The following is a 12,585-nucleotide window of genomic DNA, read 5'->3' as shown; positions in this document are numbered from 1 at the left end:
CGTTAACGCTCTACCCTGCTTGCCTGTCGAATGAACAAACCTACAAATCTATGCACGAGTAAATCTTGATTTCCGCATCATTAAACAAGCGCACCTTCAAAACCTGTATAACAACTTTATTCAATCATACACCGATAATAAATACATTTATGCGGCAATGCGTGTAAATCAAACCAATACTTTTTCCCCATACATTCATAAATGTTTACTAAAACCCAGAATACCAGTTCGGCAGAGCATGACAGCTGATGCTATAATTAACAATTAGTTATGTTTTGAAACTTGAATGTCAGTTTCTTTGTTCATAACGCGATTTGTGGCAAATGTTTGAAGGATGGGATTAAGTATTCATGTTTTAAGTATGTTTATATTTGATTATAACATATGCATAAGAGTATGTTTTACTTTATATAAAAACTGTTACTTTACTTTTGTTCCGATTTCTTTGTCACCATTGTTACATGTTTAACTAGAAATGGCGCGGCAGAGGCCGACGCGTATCCCCACGCCGAATGTTTGACCTAGGTGTGCCCCAGGGTTGGTAATGGGGCCATGCATAGCTGAGATTGACCGTATTGTCATAAGAGAAGTTCATCATCAATTAGAAGTGAATTGGTGTAGAAATGAAGAAGTTATAGTAAAAGGCAATTTTGGGTGGGTGTGACATATGTGGGCAGGGCGCCCCAGGGTTGGTAATTGTGCCATGCATAGTTGAGATTGACCGTATTGTCATAAGAGAAGTTCAGTATCAATTTGAAGTGAATCGGTGTAGAAATGAAGAAATTATAGTAAAAGGCAATTTTGGGCGGGTGTGGTCTATGTGGGCGGGGCCCCAGGGTTGGTAATGGGGCCATGCATAGTTGAGATTGACCGTATTGTCATAAGAGAGGTTCAGTATCAATTTGAAGTGAATCGGTGTAGAAATGAAGAAATTATAGTAAAAGGCAATTTTGGGTGGGTGTGGTCTATGTGGGCGGGGCGCCCCAGGGTTGGTAATGGGGCCATGCATAGTTGAGATTGACTGTATTGTCATAAGAGAAGTTCAATATCAATTTGAAGTGAATCGGTGTAGAAATGAAGAAATTATAGTAAAGGCAATTTTGGGTGGGTGTGGTCTATGTGGGCGGGGCCCCAGGGTTGGTTATGGGGCCATGCATAGTTGAGATTGACCCTAATGTCATAAGGGAAGTTCAGTATCAATTTGAAGTGAATCCGTGTAGAAATAAAAAAGTTAAAGTAAATGGAATTTTTTGGTGGGTGTGGCCTATGTGGGCGGGCGCCCCAGGGTTGGGATTGGGGCCATGCATAGTTGAGATTGACCCTAATGTCATAACAAAAGTTCAGTATCAATTTGAAGTGAATCCGTGTAGAAATGAAAAAATTATAGTAAATGGAAATTTTTGGTGGGTGTGGCCTATGTGGGCGGGGCGCCCCAGGGTTGGGAATGGGGCCATGCATGGTTGAGATTGACCGTATTGTCATAAGAGAGGTCCAGTATCAATTTGAAGTGAATCGGTGTAGAAATAAAGAAGTAAATGTAAAATAACCTAAAAAAATGAGTGATAATTTCTGACGCGGCCCCACCCCAACCGCTATAACTTTTGACCCAGGGGTCAGATCAAAATTCCAAATAGTGCAGGGTCGCACATATGCTCATAGCTACCATGTGTGTAAGTTTCAAGGTTCTAGTGCTTTTAGTGTAGGAGGAGATAGTGGCCAGGACGGACGGACGGACGGACAGACGGACGGACGGCGGAGATAACCACAATATCCCCACCTTTTTTTCAAAAAGCGTGGGGATAACAAATCATTATGGTGTATTTCTTCTAAAGCAATTCATATCAATGTCATTATGCCCTCGGGCATACCTTAATACATATCGACTTTAATATAAACGATGCAACGGTCGATTGCATACAGGTTAAATGTATTCAATACACGTTTATTCATGCATAAATATAATGACTATTCAACTGTTTTGATGCAAAGTATTATCATTTCTATTTTATATTTATATATCAATATCAAGCTCAACATAACACATATTCAAATATATGAGTTCACTCGGGAAAAAATGGGGGTTAAATGCATGTGCGTTAGGTGCCGACTAAGCTTAGCCTGTCTAGACCGGACAGGCTAATCAGGGACGACACTTTCCGCTTTAATGGAATTGTACGTTTGAGGGAGGTTTTTCAAAACGGAAGTTCAGTCTAGACGGCAAGGGTTAGTGTCTTCCCTGATCAACGTGTGCGGACTGCACAGCCCACTATGGGACGGCACATGCATTATATCCCTTTTTCAAACAGCTAGACTCATATGAGTTAACGAAGAATATTATACCTTTCGAATAATTGTGTCTTGTTCTGAGAAAACTGGGCATAATGCATTTGCGTAAAGTGTCATCCCAGATTAGCCTGTGCAGTCCGCAAAGGGTAATCAGGGACGACACTTTCCGCTTAAACTAGATTTTCGGTAAAAAGGGACTTCCTTTAAACGAAAAATACCATTAAAGCGGAAAGTGTCGTTCCTGATTAGCCGTAGTTTACTCGTGTTCTTAATGTAAAGACCTTACAAATATAAGTTTCGAGATGTTCAACGGTTATTTCATTAATCGATTTTATTGATCATATATGCATGTTTATAAAAATTTTCGTTTTCAAGTATGTATAAATCAATTAATATTTGACATTCACGTAAAACGTTTAATTTATCCTCAAAAGCATTCGTTGTTTTATATTTCCTTCTATTAAAGGTATTTCATACAACTATTGCCATAACCAGACTCTACTTTCAATCAGTTGGCTGACACTTTATGTGCTTAATAAACTATAATGTGTACCTCCAAATGTACTTGGGCCGTGCTCTGTGAAAAAGGGGTTTAATGCATGTGCATAACGTGCCGTGTCAGATTAGCCTGTGCACTCCGCACAGGCTAATCAGGGACGACACTTTTCGCTTTTTTGATATTTTTCGTTTCAAGAAAGTCTCTTCTAAACAAAAATCTAGTTAATCTAGCAGACTGCACAGACTTATGTGGGACGACACTATACGCACACACATTTAACCCCTTTTCGCAGAGCGTGGCTCATTTACAAATCCGAAAACCATTTGTGTACATCAATATATGCTATTCTTTGTTAAACAAGTAACATAAAAATATATACATCGCAAACACCTTGAAATACTTCGCCAAATCCTATGCTATCTAGTACATTGTCCATAATTTTACTCAACACACTTTCTCTGGTTACATTTCACGATCATTTATTAATAAATTATATATAATTTTCACAAATTGAAAATCATCACAGTGTTGTTAATGTTTTTTCAAAAATACTTTTTATCCGTAAATATCGAAAAGAAATAAGCGACATTCCTTCGAGCTCACCTCCCCGCATATAAAATTAGTTTGTGTATATTGACTTCCATCGTGCACATTACGCTCTGATAAGCTCTGATACGCTCTCATACGAATTGGTTGACGCTTTGAGGACAAAATATTTCCCATCATGTAACGATTCCTTACGCTTTGATCCCGCTTTGATCAGCTTTGCTACGCTTGAAATCGCGCTTTGATAAGCTTTTTTACGCTTCATTACTCTTTGATGCGATTATGACGCTTTAAATCAGGCTCTGATACGACAATCAAGCTTTGTTGTGCATTTATACGCTCTGTTACGTATTGGAAAATGTCGAGATTGCCGATTGTTATCCCGCTTTTGATTCAGAGCCTATATAAAGATGCAGCAGATACACAAAATCATTGCATCTTTGACTCCAGAACACGATGGCAGAACAACAAGACCCAGAGGTTCCAGATTTACCAGAGCATGATCTATCCGAAGAAGACATGACGTTTGTCTCTCTGTTGTATAACTATAATCTATCCCTTGAGGCAGAGGAGAGGGAGGAAGAACAGCAAAGACAAGGGGAGATTGACATACCAGCAAGAGGTAGAAGGCCATTTATCAGTAGCTGCTGGACCAGGCCATGGCTCACTGAAGAAAGAAGACAGCAATATGGCCATTACGCTAGCCTCCTTGACACACAACTCAGATTAAAAGACCATGGTGCCTTTAGAAACTTCACCCGATTAAACCCTGAGGTGTTTGATGATATCCTGAGAGTGGCACCAGTCATCCAGAAGCAGCAGACTAATTACAGGCACCCTCTGTCAGCTGGCCTCAAGCTGGCAATCACCTTGAAACATCTGGCCACTGGGGACAACTACAGGTAAATGGCATATGGATTCAGATGTGGTATCTCCACAATATTAGAGCTGATTCCAGAAGTGTGCACGGCAATTGTACAGGCATATAAAGATGAAGTTTTCAATCCACCTATTACCCCTGAAGCCTGGAGACACCTTGCCCAGCAGTTTGAACAGAGGTGGAATGTCCCCCATGCAGTTGGTGCCTTGGATGGAAAGCACATAGCCATCAAGAAACCAGCAAACACAGGCAAGATCTACCACAACTAAAAGGGGTTCTTCTCCATACCAATGCTAGCCCATGTAGATGCAGAATACAAGTTCATCTGGATTGAGCTGGGAGGTAAAGGACACATGTCTGACTCCCAGATATTCACGGACTCTTTGAATGACTGGAGGATGGGTCCATAGGGCTACCCCCATCATGCCGTCTCCCTGGGGAAACTGAGCCAGATATCCCATACTTAATCCTGGTTGATGATGCTTTTGCCCTGAAGAGCTACATGATGAAACCATACAGTAGAAGAGGGATAACAGATGAGCAGATAATCTGCAACTACAGGATCTCAAGGGGTAGAAGAGTGGTGGAGAATGCCTTTAGCATACTGGCCATCAGGTTTAGGTGCCTGCTGGGAACAATTGAACAGAAGGTAGAGAACGTCATAACTTTGGTGGAGACTGCTGTGGTGCTGCACAACCTGTTGAGGCATAGGGTGGTGATGGCAGCAAATGAGGTGGACTACGAGGAGGAAGAGCACAACTTCGTACCTGGGGCCTGGAGACATGGACCTCACTGGGAAGATGTTTCACAGCCACCTGCGAGGGGGAACCTCGCCACTGTGGATGCCAGAAATCAGCGAGATCATCTCAGAGACTACTTTGTCTCTCCAGTTGGTGCTGTTGACTGGCAGCAAAGAATAGCTGGTGTTGTACTTCCTGCTGCAGTAGAAGAGAGGAATGGGTCAGAGGCTGAAGATGAATACTAATGTGTTATGAAAATTATGAACATTAATTTGTAAAATTGACTTTGAAATTTGAAATATTTGTACTTTGTAAGATGCTTTTATTATCCATGTTATTGTTGTTATTATATGTAATTCATATGTTTGTCATTAGTTTAAATGAAGACTTTATTGTTTGCCCAATGAAAAATTTCAGATAATATTGTAACTGTAAATTATCATGTTAAAGAATTTAAAAATTAGATATGTGCCATAAATGATTGTGTGTATGTTGTATTGTTTAACTAATTTTTAATTAATATCTGTCTTTTTGTAAAATTCTATTTGAAAGTAAAAGGTATTCTTCCAAATGTTACATATTCACTTGTATTACTTTATTGTTAAGAAATATAGTATCTATATGTACAATAAGCAACAAACTGATTCAAGTGAAAAGTATTTGTTAAAATGTAACATATTCTCTTTTATTATTTGTATTATTAAGAAACATATTATCGATATGTACAAAATTAATAAACTGAACGAAGTAAAAGGCATTCTTTTTAATGTAACATATTCTCTTTTATATTTTTATTAATAAAAAACATATTATAAATATGTACTAAAAGCAACAAACTGAACAAAGTTAAAGGCATCTTCTAAATGTAACGTATTCTCTTTTATTTGTTTTATTATTAAGAAATTATCAATATGCTCAAAAAGCAATAAACTGAACAAAGTTAAAGGCACTATTTTAAATGTAACATATTCTCTTTTAATATTTAAATTATAAAGAAACATATCAATATGTACAAAAAGCAACAAACTGAACCAAACAACAAACACACAAATATAATTACTGTTTACAAATCATTAGATGTCCATGGCGAAGTCATCTATCCACACAATATAAATTGATGCACAATCTGGGGTCAATTACAGTATCATGCTGTTCTTAGGTAATCAAATATCAATATCATCTTCAGATGAAGGTTGAGGAGTTCCCAGATGGGTCACAGCAGATGATGGCCTGGTGGTGATCCCTGCAGTGGTCATGGCTGTGCTCACAAAGTCACTCACGTTCGGGGAGTATGTGGTCTTTTCAGTAGCAGCAGCAGTATAACCTTGGGAGCGGTTAGCTGTTAGTGAAGATGATGACCTTGCTAGGGGTGTCATGGCTCTAGTTGCCCCCGTGTTCAGGTCCAGGATGTTGGTATAGCTATTTGAAGTTTGTGATGATGGTTGTGGGTACAGGGCAGGGTATTTGCTGCTCATGTAATGATAGTCTTGGGAGCCCCAGACACTGATGAGCTGTTGACCTGGCATATGCTGTGTCGACCACAGTGATGGTGAAGGCTGCCACTGGTGACACCATTCTTGAGGGGCACTGCCAACTGGTGGAGCTTGATAGGAACAACTGACGTTGTGGCTGGTTTGGCTGAATTAGGGCGACCTGTTGCTGCTGCTGTGGGAAGGTGGGCATCTGCTGAAACATCTCATGGCGCTCCTCAGCCTGCCTCTGTCATTCGTGTATCACTTCCATAAGCTTGATCTGTGTGGCCCGTTTGATGTCCCCAGGAAGCTGGGCAAGACTCTCATCTAATTGTCTGGCAAAGTTGGAGGGACTAACTTTCTTGTCAGACATAAACTCCATCAGACTTCTTTTCAAGTCAACACTCTCTGTTGAGAGACTATGAGAGGGTGGCTCTGTAGGCTGGGACTCTGACCCAGAGTCAGACTGAATGATTACTTCCGTTGGTTCTCTACCTCTACCACGGATGCTCACCACGTTTCTGTGTTCCACGCTTTCGATGTGGTCTTTTAGGAAGGAGAACCTCTCCCAGACCCATTTATCCGTGGCAGACATGTCCTCGAGTGTCTTAGTACCCTCACCCGACTTTCCCACAGTCCTCTTGAGGCGGCTCATCTGGGTATGGTTGGACTTGAAAATGGTTTTTAGGGCTGCACCGTCAACACGTCTTTTTTCTCTTTGTTCTGCGGGTCTTTATAATCTGTCAGTCTCTTTGAGTAGATGGAAGGAGTGTCTTTTAGCCAGTCAATGACCTCTTCTTTTTGCGCTTAGTGTTGCATAGTAGTATGGTTTGTACGTACGATTTTGCTGGCGGCTGCTGCTGGAACAGGTGTGATGACTGGAAGATGATCCCCTGCAGGGTGAGGCTGTGGCTGCTCTGGCTTTGGAACCAGTATTTCTTCATCTTCTGCCGGCGGTGGTGTTGGAGACCTCGGCCTTTCAGCAACTTGGCCTATGACTGTCTCTTTTCGGCTCTTCTTGCTGCACCTCTATCTCTCTTGGGTCCCATCTTTGTGTTGAAGGCTCTATAAAGGTGAGGATCCGTAATTATTTACCGATTTTTAAATATTTTTTTCATATTTTGTTTATAAAGGTTATCAACAAACAATATATATATATGCTATTGGACATAACCATACAAAAATGAGCAATACAAATTGTTTTGAGCTCAAAATGAAGTGTCCTCCAAGTTAATTGTGTTTACAACAATCAGTTAATTTACATCGCTGTTTACTCGTAAATTGAAAGGGAAAGTGACTCAGATCACCAAATATATATGGTTGATTTTCAACGATTTCTGGTATCACTCGCAAAGTAGGTCTGTTCTAAATGGCTAAAACGTTTGTAGTGATGTAGTAAGTTACTTTCTGCTGGTAAATAGTTGTTTAAAATAGAATTCAAATTGAATTTTCTTTCGGCTATTTGTAGCATACGTAACCGCTTTGAGGCTACACATCACGTTAGTTGCAAAGTTGTAAACATTTCTTTCAATTATAAAATGGGTATATCTTCCATAATTCTTGACAACGTTGCACCTTAACTGTGTAATGGGCATTTTTTATGCAAGAGTAACTGAAATCCGTAACAATTAGACCAGATTATATGCATAATAATTGAATTTCTCACCTTTATAGAGCTTTTAATAGTAGTTTTTCAGGTTCAGGATACGTCCTCTTTGTTTGAAAATTATGCAGTGTGTGGAACTCAAGTGCGGGAATCGGATTATTGACGGATTTAAACTACAAAAAAGTATTGTGTTTTTAGGTTTCTAGATCTATGCTATTTTACTGATTTTTTAAATACATTTCAAGATGCTTTAGCTTTAAAGCATCTATGTTTCTCTAATGTTTGTTCTTTAGAATATGTACATTCATTTTTTTACCAGTGATTTTTGTAAAATTCCATTATTAATTTTTTAGCATATACTCTTTTCTTCAGAATCGTTGAGCCCTGAATTACGTCAAGACTTATAGAAATTATTAAACTCTGCATCATTTTGTCTTTGACGTCTATAATCGAGTCTCGCTCTGGCAAAACGGGGCTGAATGCACGTGCGTAAGGAAACGTTCCAGATTAGCCCGTGCAGTCTGCTCAGGCTAACTAGGGGTAACACTTTCCACCTAGACTTGAGTTTCGCTAAAAAGAGACTTTCTTTTAATAAAAATCATGAAAGCGGAAAGTGTCGTCATTGAATAGCCTGTGAGGACGCCGCTTTACGCATATTTATTTAGCACCGTCTTCCCAGAGAGAGACTAAAATATATTACGCAGTTGCGCGTTAGTAAACATTTTGTTTACATCTTCATCATTTTGCAATGGTATTGAGTAACAGCGTGTAGAATGAGACAAGCATCTGTATTGATATATATTTATGCTTTAAGTGACGGATATATGTTATAAACTTAATGGCGTTCAGTTTCAGTAACATGTTGATTTATCCAACCTAGCTAGATGCTTCAGTAAAGAGTACATACCGCTGTGATGACAAATGAAGAATTTCATTTTAGATATACCGATAGCTATTCATTTGTTATTTAGTGCCTGACATATGAGACATCCTGTCCTACGTGTGCAAAGACGCTGTTTTTAAAGCTACTTATATTACTGTGTGACGTAATTGCACATTGTTCGTAGGGAACACACCGTAACAACCAAAGTTCGTTTCTGATTTCATCGCGATTTATTTCTGCTAAATAATTTCTAATACAACGCTTGCTAATGTTCGTGAAATACAATTTTACAGCGCGGCGGCCAATTGGCCGCCACGTCAAGAAAGCGTGACTGCTCTATTCGATTGTCAAACTAGGACTCTATAATTCCTTCTTACAACAAAGCACAGCATTTATTCCAAGGTACATGAACATACAATTTAGATATTTCCTATCTCATGCTTGGTTGGTTAACTGTTCTCTTCCACCGATATTCTAAACCCACCCCTTTGAATAACCCTTGTTGATTGGATGGATGCTCATGCATCTATCATACGTCACAGCAGAAAAGTGCAATACACAATTATCACTTTGGGAACAGGAGACCTCATTTCATTAGCATACTTGATCATACAAACAGATGCTCTCTATGGACAAACCACATTGATAATATGAAACCTTACACTTCTATAATCGATTATGTAAACCCCGATGCACATTCAATCCGAACTTGTATCCGTTATGTATCTTGGGAAATTGGAATTACCCTTATATAATTATCATATCTGAATTATGTATTGGGTTGAAGTAAATTATGACCATGTCAACAGATGTTCCCGATAATTGAACTACATTAGAGAAGTGAAACCATACTTCCATAATCAATTTTTCAAACTTCATTACATGTCCCATCCGAACTGACATCTGTTATGTTAATTCCTAAATACCCGCAACATACAGCTACGTTACATACTCAAACATATTATTAAAATATTTCCCTATTATTAAATCTATCTGTACTTAAATTTCTTTCATAAAAATAAACAATATGAATATACCGTTATGTCACAATTTAAACGATGACAATTATGTCTTTATCGACTTCTTCAGTAAACGATACTACGTTTGTTGAGTGTGGTGGTGTGATTTGTATGTTAACTGCCAATTACATCATATAGGGCAATATATTTAATAAACGGTGGAAAATAGGGATTGCTTATTTGGTATTCCAGTATTCCCTCCTTGAAGCATTCGAATATTCGATCGTCTGGTATTCAATATACATTTGTATGTCTATAATCAAGATCTGAATGTTTATATGTTTATTGTTAACATGTAAACACATATATAGCGAGATGCAATAAAATACACGCATAAATAGAATAGTATATTATATACGTATGAATATTAAATAAAATACAGGGGCGTTGTAATATTTATTGAATTTAATATCATAAAACAACAGAAAAGTCTTTATTATACTAAAAATATAACAAAATTAATTAACGTTTATAATAAATATAGCTCTATGTTTGTGTAAGGTATGTTGAAAATCGCGTAATCTGTTATAAGTTCCTCGTCGTATCCTGTGCTGTGTAAAGCAAAACAATGCAGCGCAGTTTCAAAGTTTCGAAAATGATAAAAGATAATCGCTGAATACCGTGTTTTAATCGAACATGATCTGGTTTAAACGTTTGATAATAGACCGCTGTACAAGCCTTTAGGGATGTTCAATAGCGAATATAAAATCTAGAATATTCGCAAATTCGTTGCTACCCCTGGTATTATACAATAATGTGCGCCGTGCTGCTTACTATTTTAGTTCAAGTATGACAAAAAGAAAAACGCCAAAAGAAATACAACACGTCAGAATTGCTCATTCTAGTCACATATATTGAAAAACGTGCATATTGTAGAAATAAACAAAACGAAACGAAGTTCTCCTGATCAACAGGCCAATTTCCTACCTACTCGGCCTTTCCGGTACATGATAATTATCCTGGTTGTAGAACTTAGTTATGTTTCATCGCATCGCGCGATATGCTTTAGCTTGGACTGTCACATTTTTGCCCCTTTCTCAATTTCGAATAATGATAAATCATAAGCAAACGACATTCACAGTATAAATTTCGTTGTTCCTGGCTTCCTTGAGTAGTAAAATGTAGTATTCTTTTTTTTTTGAAACTATGACTTACAAACATTTGGAAAATGTCAAAAAGTCAACCAGTGAATTTCACGCGTCATAAATATTTAACGATTTTCTTATAAACGTGTTAGATAAAAGTGAGAGTACATAAGTACGACAGTACTTGTTAACAGTGGTTACAATTATTATCATTACAATGGCTGCTATAACAATAACGCAATACAAATAATAAGCGAAACCATGGCTGAATTGGTTGACGTAATAACAAGAACATACTAAAGGGTCTTGTTTACATATTGTTGTATATTGAACAAGGCAATGCAATTAATTTGCTAACAAAACTGAAATACAATAATACACACAATACTAACGAAAAAATGTAATAAAAGCTGTAGTATTTGGAATAGTGTTAAATAATCATAATAACAATGAAAATTTAAAAGCTAACGCGCTTTCATAACAAGCAGACTTTTAAATTTGGATGGTAGTATAAACTCTATGTTAGTAACATTTTTAATCAGGATATACATGTGTGTGTGAACAAGCATTACATGATAAAGGTTAGAACGGGTCGCAGCAAGACCCATTCTGAGCCAATAATATTTTACGTTGATGTTCTTACGTTTTTCCGAACATTACTATAATTTGATTGGTCGAGCAAATATAAATTACTGGAACAATTGTATAGTAGGTTTCCCAATATGTTTTCTCCATCTTAAGAGAAAACATAACTTAAAGCAACCAATCAACAGCTAGAACTAGCATGTTTAAAAGCAATGCTCTTAAAGATTATATATACGTTTCAGTTAATGGTGCAATCCAGGAAATTCATGAGATCAAAATATGCGCTGTATGTTCAATATGTTCTAAAATATTAAAGAGGATCTATGAAACAGACGATAAAATGTTACATCAGACAATCGGCGTTTTATGTTATTTATACGATACCAGACCTGTCAATCAAAGTCAACGGACCTTCAGTTGCACCTAGATGTAAAGCAAAAATGGTAAATAGTCATACCGAAAATTAAAAAAAGTCTGAAGACGTGAAATAGGGTTCAAATAATACGCTGTACAGTTTTTCTTGGTAGGTTAAATTAGCCATGGTTTTTGTTCTTTATTTCAGTCAATTATATGGAATATGTTGTTGAATAACTGTTTTTGAATGAATTATTTCTGTTTTGAAAGTACGTCTACCTGTGAATTAATTAGTAGCTGAAATACAGTAAGATATGTACTGATAGAACCATGTGTGAACCGAATACCTATGTCTAAACCAATAAGCTAGACAACAAAAAAGCATGCATTATTATCTACACGTATTTACTATATAGATCCGCGAATCTCTTTCCCATTATGCAGCATACAGCGGGGACGCTTCTAGCGGCGTTATGCATTTTACTTCCTGTTTCCAAGTGCGAATGGGCTGAGAATAGAGCTTCTTAAACAGAACCTTGTGGAAACCGAATCCATATGCCTAGACCGAAGGGCTGAACCATCACAACTATATATTGATTATGTATCTTCGTGTATTTCTTTTTTAGATCT

Source organism: Dreissena polymorpha, chromosome 15 (genome assembly GCF_020536995.1).
Source record: "Dreissena polymorpha isolate Duluth1 chromosome 15, UMN_Dpol_1.0, whole genome shotgun sequence".
Taxonomy (NCBI): domain Eukaryota; kingdom Metazoa; phylum Mollusca; class Bivalvia; order Myida; family Dreissenidae; genus Dreissena; species Dreissena polymorpha.
This window is presented reverse-complemented; position numbering follows the sequence as displayed.